Genomic DNA, 14,098 nt, shown 5'->3' with positions numbered 1-14,098 from the left:
AAGGAGCTCTGTGGGTTTCCTCAACAACTTTCATTTAAATAACATCTCACCCGGCTTGTTACAGACAAGTACGCAATGGTTACATTTAATATTGGACAAACAGCGGGTAGACTTTGGCTGTAGACTTTGGCTTTAGAAAGGCACTCAACTGTTAAACTTTGGAACGCCTAAACATGCAAGAAATTCCTTTCACAGTGGGAAAGAAAACAGATTTCTGGGTGTTACGTCCCAGTCCGACTCCATTGGGCCTGGGAGAGGTTCGCAATGATTCCAAGCGTGAGATTAAGACACAAACGAGGTCAGATGCCACTCACTGCAGGTTTACTGTTATTCCCCATCAATAGTCACTGAGATGAGCGATAGAGTAAAGGCGGAAGTAGAGGAAAGGCAGAAAGGAGAAGCAGTATTATGGAGCACAGCAAGAGTATAGTCACCACCACAGGCCCGACGACATCTTGGCGGTCCTCTGGAATTCAGCAGCGTCTCGTTGATCCGTGGTTCCCAAGTCTTGATGATGGTGGGGGTTCCGGTTCCCAAATTGTGGTGGGTCAACCGCACCAGTTGTAGTCCACGTCAGTCTGTAGCTTGACCAATCAGTGTGACGATAGCCTTTGCCCAGGTATTTGTCGTTTGACATGGTCACCGCATGAGCTCTTCCTGCTCCCTGTTGCTTGGGCAGCACTTGGCTCAGCACAGTCTTCATGCCTTAGCAAGTTTGGGGTTTACAGGTCTGAGCACTCTGATAACCAAAGGCCTACACCCTTTTCAGCTGGTGGCAATCTTGGGTGGTAACTGGTAAACAAAAGAATGGTCTGCAGAAGGTGCTAAATAGACACAAACAAGCTTATCAGCCCGCAAGCCTGCTGGCGATTTGCAGAAACTTAAGCAAGCTTTAAGACAATTATTTTGAGGTTCCAGTCTCTCACACTGGGTAATGTTACAGAATTTGTCTTGTTCTTTGTTTTAAACTATGATTAAATTATGTATAGAAACTATGAAGGAACCAACAAACTAACTGGTATAAAACAACAAAACAAAGAGTATATATGCCTGTATTACTGTATTATGATTAAGCAATATACATCTATCTATATATCTACCTAAAGAAAGTCAGAAGTGTTTTTCTGCCATTCCAAGACTAGTCCTATGAAGGAGTAGGAGGGAACAGGATCTGTAAACTAGACTGAACTCGAGAAACTTTCTCGGAGCTCCCTTGCTTACATATTTTGACTGGGACATGCTGTCGTTTTCTTTCCCCTTTCTACATTTCACTCAGCTGAGTTAAAAAAAAAGGAAGGTGCTTTTTCCTCATCACAGGAAAGAGTCAAGCTGAAGGGTGCATGGCACCATGTGTCCGGTGGTGATGGATAACCCCAAATACACTGCATCCCTTTTGCTTTGACTTTACTCCCTGGATTGAGGACTGCAGCAGCCCCCAAATTTTAATATGCCCCATTCCACTCCTGTATGAGGTAAAAAAAAAAAAAAAAAATTCTTATGTGTTTAAGAACAGGAACAGAAGGCAGCAAGGCAGAGTTTTGCACACCCATCTCAGCATGGAGCTGGTTTCTTCAGAGACATCGCTGCGATGGTGCAGGAGGAGCAGGGCTGCCCCGTGGGCTGCCAGCAACCGTGGCAGTGTGCTCTTTCTCAAGGACTTCCTTTGGCCACAAAATCCTAGATGTCCCCAACACAGGCAGTCTATCAGCACTCACAGAAAGGGTTGAGACTTCCTCTGCATAGCGACCACCTGGCAGACCCTGGATGCAGATATGCACAATTGCTCTTCCTGCAGAAAGGTAATCCAGGACTGGCTGTGGGAATTGTCAGGCTTCTCTCACTGTTTTGTCTTCATTTCCAGAAGAGAAAAAACCCTTTTGCGAGACAGAAAAAACATAGTGAGATGAGGATATAATAGTTAAACACCCTTTGGAGCAACAAAAAGCGGGGTCTCCTTCCGCCAGGGGAAGAACAATTTCTTCAAGAAGATGTAGAGACATACTTTCGGGAGACATCAGGATCCAGATAGGGCCAATGTTTCCTGCCAGTGATTTTTCTGCAACACACACAGTATTTTATTGTTACCACACAGTTATCCAATCTCCTTTTACACTCTGCTTAAAAACAAAAAAGAAAAGAAAAGAAAAAAAAGAGTTTAAATTTGCATGTAGAATGCAAGTATGCAAAGAAGACATGCATTCAAGCATCTAGTGTAAAGTAACGAATCGAGAAGGGTCAGAGGAAGCCATCATCTCAGCTTTGAAATAGCTTTACAGCCACTGAGAAGGGCTGAGTGTGAGATTGCCAGTACAGTAGAGTTGCCCTCCGGGCCTCCAAACCTTATTCTTCCTTCTCCTTCAAAACACCAAGGATATGAAGTGTAAGCACAAATGACAGCACTTCTGTGGGTCCTCACTGCCCTTTTGGAGTTTACATGAAATGTGTGTATCTGTCTTCTCCACAGAGGCAAGAGACATAATCCAACTGGTTTTGGATGCCCGAGTGAATTGCACAAACTATGGCAGTGGAAGATCTACATAGACATGTTGCCCAGCTTCTGACGCTGGCTCTTCACCCTGAGGCCACCTGAATCCCAAAGTTTCCAGCACAGCTGCAGGTGGATATATTCAGGGGCAGATCTCAATTTATGCTTCAGGTCTCAGGAAAATTCAGACTGGCTCCTTGTCATTACAGGACATTAATTAAACCTCTTGGGTTTAATTAAAAAAATTAAAATGTGCTGCTTCTCTCCATCGCTCATCCCAGATTGCTTGCCTCGGTCCTTCTGGTAAGCTGCTTTTGCCAAGCGCTTGTTCCCCCAGGGATTATGGAGCGGAGCAGAAGTAACGCTCCGCTGTGCCTGCAGCATCCCCTTCCTTGTAATAGCTGTGAAGCCGCGTGCTTGGAAACAGCGTGTTAGCCAGTGCCGAGCGGACAGGTTTCCCGACACAACCCTTACCGGCAAGGCTGGAAACGCAAAGCACTTCCTATCTGAGCCTTAAACCCCACCCCGATAATTACAGCCAGGGAGAGCATATACCACCTCCATTAGTGTGGAAGTTCATAAGCATTAGTTTGAGAGCACGTAGTGCCTTCTGGTGCGTCTCTGCACGGCTGCGGTTCAGGTTGTGAATACTTCAGGAGTTGGGTTTGATTGTTAGGTTAGTTTTTTTAAGCCTGCTTCCACCAATCCCCAGTCGTCTTTGCATTTTCATATTGAAGATCAGGTTTCAAAAAAAACCCACAAAGGCAAATGATAAACCCACGTTCAAAACTGAATACTAATAACCACAAAGGAAGCCATTGTTTCAGTGAAAAGCACTGTTCTCGGGGAGTAGTGTATTAAATGTAAGTAGGCTAATAAATACTTCAAAATATGTTCAAAATCTGTATGCGGTCTCTAGATGGCAATGTGACTCTATGTATCAATTAATCTAAAATTAACAACCCTATCAAAAAAGTGTTTGCATTGCCAGTTGGGTAAGAATTCACAGCTGCCAAGTGACTAGCTTCCAGTTCTTTATATATCAGATGTGTAATAATAGCTGTATTTATAGCACTTAATTACTTCTTGGGTCACAACACAAGCTTGTGCTTCGCAAGATATCCTCTTCAGTTTTTTCACAGCTAATACTGCAAATACAGCCAACTGGGTACTGTTATATGTTCTTTCCTAAGTAAAGTGAATTAGCTAATTAGGGACTCACTTGACTACCATTCAGTCCCTGTACTCTCAGGATGTAGCATCTATAGCCAGGTTGTCACGTCTCATTGGAAACACTTAACTGAAGCGTTAATGGGTGTTCACAACTGCCAGGTATCTCTGTGATCAATCAGCAGTAGTGAATTCACTGCTAACCATCATCTTGCTAAAGGCATGGAGAGATATATTATCCAATGTCTTAAATCAGTAGAGATAATATTTTTTCTGCTTCCAGAGTGGAAGTGAACATCTTTTAAAAGTGTTGAAATATAAATCAACTTTCCAATCTGCATTACTATTCAGAATTGCTACTTGCAGAAACATTAGTCTAGGTGGTGGGTAATACGCAACCCAAAAGCAGGTTCAAGATCACAGGGATCTTCTATAGAATCTTCATGGCTGGAAAGGACCTTTGAGATCATTGAGTCTATATTATCAGAGACCGGTATTTAGTCACCTCCTGATTTATATTGATAAAAGCCTCTAACATTGTTTCCTTAATGGAAAGCAGTGTGATAGCTGTCATGAAGAAAGACCAGGCTTAGCATTTTGGATAATTATTCTGTGTGTTTTGGCTGCAGTTGGATATCAGCTCTAAGAATGTTACAGAATTAGGATGAGAGAAGAGCACGGTTTTCTACAAAGAAGCTTAATCTGTTCCAACCCACCGAGAAGACCAATGCATTATATCATCCTCTCTAATAAATACTTTTAAAAAGTGGTATGTGTTATTATATGAACACACTATGTTTCAAGAGGAGATACAGATAAATGTTCTAATGAAGACACAACAGTAGGAAAAAGGTTATCAAGTAAAAATGACAAAATTCCTTGTGGTCACATACCAAAGAGTCCTGAGCTCTTGTGCCGCTCACTGCTGGGCTGCAAAGCTGTGCGTCTTTCCTAACTTCAGGTCAAATGTTTCCGATTCGCACAAAGATGATTTCACTGCTATGAAACCAAGGAGAAGCCTAAGTCAAGACCACAGTGTTGTAGCCGAGGCAGCCAATTGATTCTGTTTCTGTCACCCAAAGAATGGGTGCAGATTGCGTTAGGACTTGGTGATTGCGATCTCTTAGCGCAGTCATCAAGATAAGAGGACTAGGAGAAACAGTGATTGCAACTGAATTCCATTGAAGTCCTAGAGGAATCTCTCCATGTAGCTAATTCCTTTACGATACCCAAGAGGGACCAGAGATCCTTACGGTGTAAGGGTAATCCATACAAATATTCTAAACAAATACTGCCAACTCATAATTTTGTTTCAGATTTCAGTGGGAAAATGAGACACACCAACTGTGAGATATAATGACTAAATTCTTGAATAGATTAAGAAAGAAAACTTAAAAAGCTTTAAACTACATAAGCAGCAACAACGTTTTTAAAAAGCAAGCCCCTTGTCCTTAGCTGACTGTCAGATGATGCTGTGATACCTGCATGTGTATGCACACACACACACCCGCCATCCTTAAGCCCCTCAACAGAGATGGAACAGCCCAGCAAAGTTGGTAATTCTTCTGTTATCCCTTGAAGATTATATCCCCTATAATCTTCCTCCAAGATTAATCTCCTGTTTTGGACTCTTATAACGACGGTTTTCACAGCAAAAAGGAGCTCTAGCAAATGTCTCCATGCTGACAAAACCCAATCACTGCCCTGTCCTCACAAGTGGGCTTGAACAGTCCCTGGTGCAAACTTGTGTTACAGATACCCGGTGCCAGCCCAAGGCGGGAGAGGGGCGATGACCATTTACTGTCCCATGCGGCCAGGTGAAAATGGTCAGGCTCCAGTTGATGCTGGTGCAGTGTACACTTCTGACTGGCTTGAGCTCTTACCCCGAACAGCCAAGGGAGGAATGGTTTAGATCAACAAGTGTATTATGTCATTTTTCTGTAAATCTGCTGCTATACAAGCAGTAGCATGGTGGAATTACTGATTACAACCCACCAAGGTTTGAAGATCAAAAATCCCCTCCAACAACTAGGCATTATGTGCAATTCAGCTGCTGTATGAGTTATGGAAACATGCATGGAGTTACAGCAATAAATCAGTTTATACCTGGCGCTTGCCTCAGTGTTGATGAGACTGTGTTCTGACCTACGCCTAGCTAGAAATTGAAATTAAATGTGAAGCTAAATAAGAGTAATCTAGTTAATATTTTTAAAATATTTTACAAAATTAATACTACCTTACAAAATTAATACTACTTTACTGTCCATGTCCAGGGAAAAACAAAAGTGAAAGAATTTTTTGTCTATGGGACAGCAGTTGCAAATTTTTGATCTCAGATCCCCTTACCCACCTCTTCATTCAAAGACAAAAATAAAGAAACTGACTCTGCACATGTAAACTACAAAATGGCATTTCAGTAATTCTACATCTCCTTTATCAACTCACACTGTGTTCCTCAGAAGTCTGAAGATTCATTGGTTGTAATGAACTATATCATACCAAAAAACTACAACAAATGACTTGCCAGTAGGGTTTACCTGCTTCTTGTTCTTAAACACCATTTACCTACGGATTTAATTTCAGTGTCATGGCTGAAATTTAACACTCCTGATTCCAGAACACAAATCCACGTTTGGCTTGTTGCTACATTACAGAAAATGAAACCCAAGCTTGTCCCCTGCCAAGATAGGAAGTTTACTTTTTCTAGGGAAGAGAAATAACATTCAAAGACAATTCAGAAAGAAGGCTTCCAACTCTGTGGAAAATGTAAAAGGTCATCATGAAGGATAACAGTTATATTGAGAAAGATCTGAGGGAAAAAAAGTCTCATTTCAAATGTATCTGTGCCATGATTTTGATCTACACTCACCTATTTAAATGGGTCCAGATTTTGACCCAAACCCACTTATTTAAAAGGCTCACGATTTTGTTTCACATCAATGATTCTGACTGAAAAAAACTAAATCACCATAAACCACTTTGTTTCAGTTTGAAGATAGAAAAATATTATTTTGTTTCAAGATATGCAATTTGAATATTTCAGAACTCTAGTCTGAGATGCAATAATATTTTAACCATTGCCCAGCTTCACAGTAAAATATATCAGCTTTTAGCCTTTTCCTGATGGAAATTCCATTTTGCAAATGTCCAGATTTGTACTGGGATTTTCTTCCATCTAGTTAAACAAGCTTTGGTTTGCACTTATTAAACAATTATTGAAAAACATTGTCTACAGGGGAACTGATGTAAGTATTCTTCTTAGTTAAGTAGATGATAGAATGATAGAATTGCCTAGGTTGGAAGGGACCTTTAAGATCATCGAGTCCAACCATCAACCTAACTCTGACAAAAACCATCACTAAACCATGTCCCTCAGTGCTACGTCTACACATCTTTTGTGTAGATATAGTGCCAGGAGTGGCGATTCCACCACTTCCCTGGGCAGCCTGTTCCAATGTTTGATAACCTTTTCGGTAAAGGAATTTTTCCTAATCTCCAATCTGAGCCTCCCCTGGTGTAATTTGAGGCCATTTCCTCCAGCATAAACAGAGACTTTAGTTATGGTTACGCTGTAACTTTCCTGGGGAAATAAATGCAGGAATAACTAGAAAATCAAGGGAGGAGTTTAATTGGAACTTGCATCACAGAGAAGTTATGCCATGTTTTTGAGCTTGCACTGGCTGCAGTCAGCTTTTTTTTTTTTCAGGATCCTCAGGATTAACCCTGGATCAGCTGCTGTAACTATGGTCCTTCTTGCTAGCTGACAATATTTGGGAAGCACACTGCTAAAGCAGAGCTGCTTCGGGTTGTGCCCGCTGTACCAACCGACATGCTGCTGTCTTCAGCGAAGCATCACAAACAGCGTTCCTTGCCTGTATGCTGAGGAGCGGTGTGCAAGAGCCCCTGGAAGTGGTGAGCAGCTGCTTTGTTCTTACACTGTCGACGTACGGTTTTTGGCAGACATCGCAGGGTTGAGGTATCTGCACTCCCAGGGGGACGCTTGTAAGAAGTCAGGAGCACGCGTATTCAGCGCAGCAAGGAAGAGCCACATCGAGTTTTGGTAAGCCACATGTGATCTGGATGTGGCCTTTGGCAGACTGAGGTTCACGCTTGTAAAACTAGAGTGCAGAGGAGCTGACATCAAACACAACCATGCTTGCTGTACAGCGAGACTAAAAAGTACATTTAAGGAACAAAATGCCAGACGGCACTGGGCAAGACAGCTAACAGCAATTGGCTAATAGAAAAGGCATTATCACAACCATTTCAAATGGTAGTAGAGAGCAGAGCTCCAGTTTTGAAAAGCTGGCCTTGCACAAACGCGTTCTGATCCCCTTTTATGCAGTGATGTGAGAAATGTCACTATGCTAATGGCTTAGGTGTTTTGTTTCAGTTTTTTTTTTTTTCAAATGAATAAGTCTAAAATCTATATTAAGAAAGTAAACAAGCAAAGGCGAGTCTTGTTTCTTCTGTGAATACCTGCAAAAGAGACAAAAAAAAGATTGCTGTAAGCTCAAGCACAAAACACAAAAAGCATCAGAAGCACATGAATGACATCAAGGAAGACGAAGCAGCTACTGAAGGAGATGCAGCAAAAGACATTAGTGATTCGATAATACTCATCAAAATAAATAATCTGTAAATTTGTACTAGCACAGTACCTCTTATAGATAAACAAGGAGGCACATGGACAGAAAAAGAACCAAAAGAACAATAGCTGAGACTCTCAGGGCATGGTAAATAGGCTGGACTCCAAGTAACTGTTGCCTTCTAGTAACTACTTGCACTCAACTAACCCCATCACATCATAAGCAAAGAAATGAAACATGAAATTCAAGTAAAAGCCAGGGAAAGCCCCAGGGAAAGTTCCAAGTTAAAATGCTGAAAGCTTGTAATGAGTTCCTTGATTTTTCAAAGTTTTATATAGCTCCAGTAAAGACTGGGCTTGTGAAGAGCATCCTGAAAAAATAGAATAAAATGCAGGGTTTTTCTTTAGGAAAAAAAAATTAGTAAGTTAAATTAATTTATAGCAAATAATCAGTTGTAACAAGTCTCAATTACTTGAATCTGAGTTATTAGAAGAGAGAGAAAATTCAGGCCCCACGTTCAGAAGCATGGGAGTGCTTAATTAGATGTCTGGGGCAGACATTCCCAATTCTCCACTGCCAGGTAGGAGGGATTACTGTACCGCTATCTAAATGACCACAATTGGTACACAAGGGCTGCTCTCTGGGTAAAGTCCCACAGTCTCATTTTGCGTGTGGAAAGCTAACATAACTGTTCCGGGACAGTCAAATTGCGAACAGGCATGATTTATAATAACAGGTAGGTATCAAAGAAGCTTCCCAAAGAAGGCATTCAACTGTTTCCTCATCTCCGTGCCTGGGGTGTGCGATGGGGCGGGTGCTCTGGGAGTGCAGATACCTCAACCCTGCGATGTCTGCCAAAAACCGTACGTCGACAGTGTAAGAACATCCCAAATGTAACCCCCAAGTAGGATATAGGAATAATCCTTTCACCTTTAAAAGGGACTAGACCACAGCTAGTTTCTTCATGGCAGAAGTTTAATTAACAGTAGTTATGTAGGATCTGAGGAATCAATTTCCCAAGCAAGATGCAGTCCCTTAGATTAGATGACATCTCTGTCGTTGAGTGATCAGTGCTCGTAAGAAGCCTTTTGTGCGGTTTTGTCTCACTGGGGCTCAGGAAAATCCAGAGATCTTCACTTGCCTCTCTAAAAAGTTTAAGAAAACGAAAACCAACCAAACAAACCAAAAACGCCCAAAACTTATAACCTTCATTGCACAGTTGGATGCATGCACGAATTCCCATCAGCTAGTTTGTCACTCACGTGTACAGCGAGTAAAACTAACCATAAGGCATACGACGTGGCATCCAACCACTAAACCCCCAATCCCCTAAAAGAGAAATACTATTCTGCTCCAGACTGATGGACAACAGCAACACTTACACCACTTCCTCGCTTGTATGTGCTTGAGTTCTCCACAGGCTGTTTCAGAGGTTTGGAGCAGCGAGACCCCGGCTGGGACCTCCCCAGGGCAAGCACGGGAGGAGAACCGAGGACAAACCCTGCACGTCTGTCCCCCCGGCACGCTGTATGGGACTGGCAGCACCAAGGACTTGAGGGGCAGGGCAACAGGGATGGGGTGAGCTGGCTGGGCAGCTCTGTGCGGCTGGGAGTGCAGTTTGGTGCACGGCCCCAGGTCACCAGGACCTGCAGTCAGCGTCAAGGGAGGGAAACGCACTCCTACCGAGGGAGCGATGAGAGAAGCTGTCCCCAGCTTGACTTGGGAAGGTGCAAAAGGAGATAAGTGATGAGGAAACAACACTCTGGTGGCCCGCTAGAAGGCAGGTAAGGGGACAAAGAAGTCGGGGGTTGCAGTACCCTGCTCCTGCAGAAGGGAGAGGCTGGGAGGGGGCACCACGCTCTGATGGGCTGGGGCAGTGGGGGCAGCCAGAGAGGGTCCCAGAACAAAAGCTGTGTTTTCTCCTTCCCAAAGGCAGGCTACCATCTGAGCCGCTGCTCTGGATTGAGGAAGGCAGGACTGGAAAAGCAGGGAGACTAAGAGCCATCACACAGCCTCCCACCTGCAGGGAACAGAGCTCTGCAAACAGTGCTTCCCACCTGCTCCCTTCTCCATCCCTCTTCCCCGCTCCCCAGACCCAGCCGGTTTCTGGGGAAGCAGAAGGGCCACAGTCCCTGAAAAGTCCTGTCCTAGGAAGTGTTTAGATGGTGGTTTGGTTGTTGGCGACTCCATTGCAGGGGCACCGAAGTAAGCCTGATGTCCTGTGGGGCAATGCTGCATTGACGAATTGGAGCCTGAAAGCAGGCAATGGCCAAGCTTGCTTTCCTGTCTAGCTCTGGAGCTGGTGCTGGCCATCCCTTTCTTCACTGAGATCTTCCCATCCTCAAGCTGGACATTTAAGGTTTCTGTACTGTAGGGACGGGATCTCCCCAGACTGTGGGCAATTGTAAATTTTTGTTTTAACCTTCTGTTATGGCTGACCTGCCATTTGCATGTAAGAATTTTCTTTCTGTTTTCAAAGCTTAGCTCAGAACAACTATTTTGCACGCTGATATAGAAGTAAAAGGATGTCACGAGACACAGCTAACATACACTTCCAAATACCTGATTGTTTTCCTGTTGCAAGGGCTTTTATCAGTTCCTGGCCGTTACTTCAAGGCTTTTGAGTTTTGCAGAAACACATGAGAATCCTATCTGATCAAACATAATATCCTGCTCTTAAATGGGCAACACTCAGAATAAGTTTCTTCTGATTGTGTGCTGCTACGTAGAAGACAGATAAATAGCAGACTGTTACTTCAATCACTTGCAGAGGAAATATTAACTTCGGTTGTATCAGTAAAGGGAGGAAATGTCTTGTGATTGCTAAAGTTAGCAATCTGTAATTTAGGCATTAGATCTCTGCCAATACAGACATTCAGTCATAATGTTAGTCACAGCTAAACGGAGAGGGATTCCATTTTCCTTTTATTCCATTACAAGTCAGGAGGTGATCTGGGGGATTAAAATAATGGTGCAAAACTGGCATAAATGAAGGGACTCAGGCTCCAGAGCATTAGATCTCGGTAATTTTCTGCAATAACAAGGTAATTATTATTTTACATTTAACATCTTTTGTACTTTAAGCCTGATACAGACAGCTACAATTGAGTGCTACCTATATGGTTGTCAATCCCATAAATTTTATAGTACTTAATTATAAATCTTTATTTCTGGAGAATTTTTACTGTGGAGTCAAATTATAGAAACTGGAGAACAGTATTGGTTATAACTGCATTAAAGACAAAAGTCAAAGTCTCCATTTAAATGGGATGTTCAGTTTGCAGCATATCTGGGTGTGTTATATAGGGTACTCAGGAGACAAAACCACAAATTTTTTGTGTGCAGAGAGAACTTCTGTCTCAAGTGTCAAATCAAGCCCTGTTTTGTAAGAAGCAGAAGGACCCCTTTTAAGCAATCACAGTATTTCCTTAGAGAAGTGCAAACTTACGCCTCAAACCAAGGATGCTGGCTAAAAAGCTGGAGAGTTATTCTTAAACCACTTCGAGCAAAATATTTATTGCTCATTTTGTTTTGCAAGCACAGGATTCAACAGCACGCAATTGATGAAAATAAGGAACAGAAACTGGCGTTCTTCTCCAATTTCTCAAGCTAAGCATTATTTCACATTTTAAGATGACTTTGCGATATGGTCAGCGTGTCCTTTCATAATGCCTGTGACCTCTGTACCCCTACCCAGCGCCTTTTAGATATGTTCTTTGTACTTAAGAGTTGCGTTGCCCTACATAAGCTTGCTAATGTCACCAAGGTCAAAATAACTCCAAAGGTCAAAATAACTCCAGGTGACAGTCTTGAACACTATAATTATACCAGCCCTGTGTGCTTTGAGACAAAGCAAAAGCTTTTATCCAGCCTTGCTGGTTAATAAATTCAGCTATATTCAGGTGCTATACAAGGGCCATCTTGCCGCACACCACACGCACAAAACAATGATTCTACAAGCAGGCACAGCTACTTCATGGAAATTTCTCAGACGTGCTTGGGGCACAGTGCCAGTGCATTTCAAAAGATTTCTTCTTTATATCAGTGTTTTATTGTGATACTTTCCCAACTTCAAAAATACATTCCCCATTGGTGTCCTAATCTTTCCACAGTTTCCAATTATTCATAGGCTGACTGTTTATATGCTCCAGATCAGTAAGGAAGATCTGGTGCTTTCTGGTCTGATATGCATCATTTACTCTTCATGTAGCAGACAATTTAACACTTCATTGTACTAAATCTTTCTCCTTAGGCACACAGATACCACTGAAGCAGTTTATATACCAGACTAATTGCTTGGGCTCAATTCACCATAGACAAGCTCAACATTAAAATATGCTCAATAAAACCAGATCATTTGGACCCTTTATTCCCTGGTTTGAGACTCACTGTGACAACTATTACCATTATTGACAAAACTTAGAGAATTAAACCCTCAAAGGGTCTGTCATAAATTCTAAGTCAGCTCAGAGCTGGGATACAGAAGTAAAACACTGCTCATGAGGAAAACTTTCTACAACTCAGATTCTAAAATGCATTTTCCAAGGAGGAACAAGAGGTCGAAGAGAGACAAGGTACAGCATTAACGAAACTGGAGATGATATCTCTTACCTTTGGTGAGCGCATCATTTTTTTGTTACCAATCCACTGTAATTCCAAGCATTTCAGTTTTCAGAGGGAACGGCTTCCAACAAATAAACAATGTCTGGTATTAAGGAGGGTTAGATGATCTGCACTTGGAGTTCTCTGAACTTGTATCCGTTGCAAAAGGTTGTGCGTGACACCCTGAACGGGAGAGTTTTCTGTATGTTTCACACACTCGTACAGGGTGTCTTCCTCCCCCAGCGCTTTCCTCTGGAACCGGCCGTATTCCCACTGCGGCCATGCCCACGGTCCCATCGCAAGGGTGCTGCTTACAGGGGACTTTTCTGGATTGCTAAAACATGGAAACAAATCGGGGAAAGCCCTGTTGGCTGACCCCTTGAAGTAAAAAACACAAGCGAACAATCAGAGCATAATATTTGGTTATATACTAAGCCAAGCAATCTTATCTCAACAGGAAGGATAGAATTGCTAGGTGAGTTGTGATCAAGTCAGAGAGGTTCACAAACAACTAAAATCTTAACAATTGTATATTTCCTTACCCCAAGAAACATCAGATACAGCTCACTGAAGTTTATCACCCCCGTGCAAACATTTTGAAACCACAATTTTTGATCGGTAATTTTCACTGCCAGTAGCCTGTAACGGAGTTTGACTTCGGGCAGGAATAAATGGTGACCCCTGAGAGATGGATTTGCTGATGCAGCTAGCTCATTCAACGTCTAAACGAAACACGATCTCCGTAAGGCTAAAGGTTGTTTTAAAATTATTTACCTACAGACTGATTATATCCACGGGCTTACTTCATTACTCCAGTGTTATTCTTTACAGTCCTCCCATCTCTGCCCTCCCCTCCCAGCCTCTGTAAAACAGTCTAGCTGTAAGTTTCCTCTATGGTTAACAGATTTTATTTTTCGCTGAGAAGCCCCACATAAATGACTTGTGTACTTTCTGCATAACCAACAGAGTTGAGGAAAAAAGTTAAGTTCCACTTTGTATTTGTCCGAGAGGTGCAACTTGTCTAAATTGGCAGCTGTGGATAAGCAATGTATTCTCACACTGTCTCTGGACTGTTTGACATTTTGGTAGTTAAGACTTGTTGGGAGCACTCACATGTCCGGTATGAAGGTATGGTCGTGATATATTTGTTACAAATGTATTTTTTTAGCTGTTGGCACAGTCTGAACTTTTGTTTGGTCATTGTTATGTTGATTCTAATGAAGAACTAAGTATTATTAGTGCTTTTTAAAAA

The 14,098-nt window shown here is 42.3% G+C and overlaps 1 protein-coding gene across 3 annotated transcripts in view; it reads right to left on the bottom strand.

The window, feature by feature from the left end:
* The window catches only part of SH2D1B (SH2 domain containing 1B), a 33,523-nt gene extending 19,977 nt beyond the window's left edge, over positions 1-13,546 (bottom strand). For all 3 annotated transcript variants that reach the window (XM_054187937.1, XM_054187938.1, XM_054187939.1), the window contains exons 1-5: positions 12,856-13,546; positions 4,549-4,654; positions 2,003-2,056; positions 1,716-1,874; positions 435-792 (exon numbers count right to left, since the gene is read on the bottom strand). The gene's annotated coding sequence lies outside the window, so the exon portion shown is untranslated. The remainder of the gene's footprint in view (positions 1-434; positions 793-1,715; positions 1,875-2,002; positions 2,057-4,548; positions 4,655-12,855) is intronic.
* Between the last annotated feature and the right edge of the window lie 552 nt (positions 13,547-14,098).

Source organism: Rissa tridactyla, chromosome 1 (assembly GCF_028500815.1).
Source record: "Rissa tridactyla isolate bRisTri1 chromosome 1, bRisTri1.patW.cur.20221130, whole genome shotgun sequence".
Lineage (NCBI taxonomy): Eukaryota > Metazoa > Chordata > Aves > Charadriiformes > Laridae > Rissa > Rissa tridactyla.
The sequence above is the reverse complement of the archived record's forward strand: the minus strand, read 5'-3'. Positions and strand labels throughout refer to the sequence as shown.